Genomic DNA, 935 nt, shown 5'->3' with positions numbered 1-935 from the left:
TAATTCAATGAATTGTTTTTGAGGTTTTGTGTTGACTTTTGATTTTTTATTATTAAGCCACTTAAGATTTTGTTATCATTTCTGACAGCTGGTAGTGGACATATGTTACCTTGCCTGGTAAGCTATCTTCTATACTTACCCTCATGTTGGATCTAGTTTACCTATCCCTATATTGGCTCTAGTTTACCTAGGCTTATGTTGGCTCTAGTTTACCAATCTTAATGTTGGCTCTAGTTTACCTAGGCTTATGTTGGCTCTAGTTCACCAATCTTAATGTCGGCTCTAGTTCACCAATCTTACTGTCGGCTCTAGTTTACCAATCTTAATGTCGGCTCTAGTTCACCAATCTTAATGTTGGCTCTAGTTTACCAATCTTAATGTCGGCTCTAGTTCACCAATCTTAATGTTGGATCTCGTTCACCAATCTTAACGTTGGCTCTAGTTTACCAATCTTAATGTTGGCTCTAGTTCACCAATCTTAATATTGGCTCTAGTTTACCAATCTTAATGTTGGCTCTAGTTCACCAATCTTAATGTTGGCTCTAGTTTACCAATCTTAATATTGGCTCTAGTTTACCAATCTTAATGTTGGCTCTAGTTTACCAATCTTAATGTTGGATCTAGTTCACCAATCTTAATGTTGGATCTAGTTCACCAATCTTAATGTTAGCTCTAGTTCACCAATCTTAATGTTAGCTCTAGTTTATCAATCTTAATGTTAGCTCTAGTTCACCAATCTTAATGTTGGCTCTAGTTTACCAATCTTAATGTTGGCTCTAGTTCACCAATCTTAATGTTGGCTCTAGTTTACCAATCTTAAAGTTGGCTCTAGTTTACCAATCTTAATGTTGGCTCTAGTTTACCAATCTTAATGTTGGCTCTAGTTTACCAATCTTAATGTCGGCTCTAGTTTACCAATCTTAATGTCGGCTCTA

Source organism: Lottia gigantea (assembly GCF_000327385.1).
Source record: "Lottia gigantea unplaced genomic scaffold LOTGIsca_74, whole genome shotgun sequence".
NCBI lineage: Eukaryota > Metazoa > Mollusca > Gastropoda > Lottiidae > Lottia > Lottia gigantea.
The sequence above is the reverse complement of the archived record's forward strand: the minus strand, read 5'-3'. Positions refer to the sequence as shown.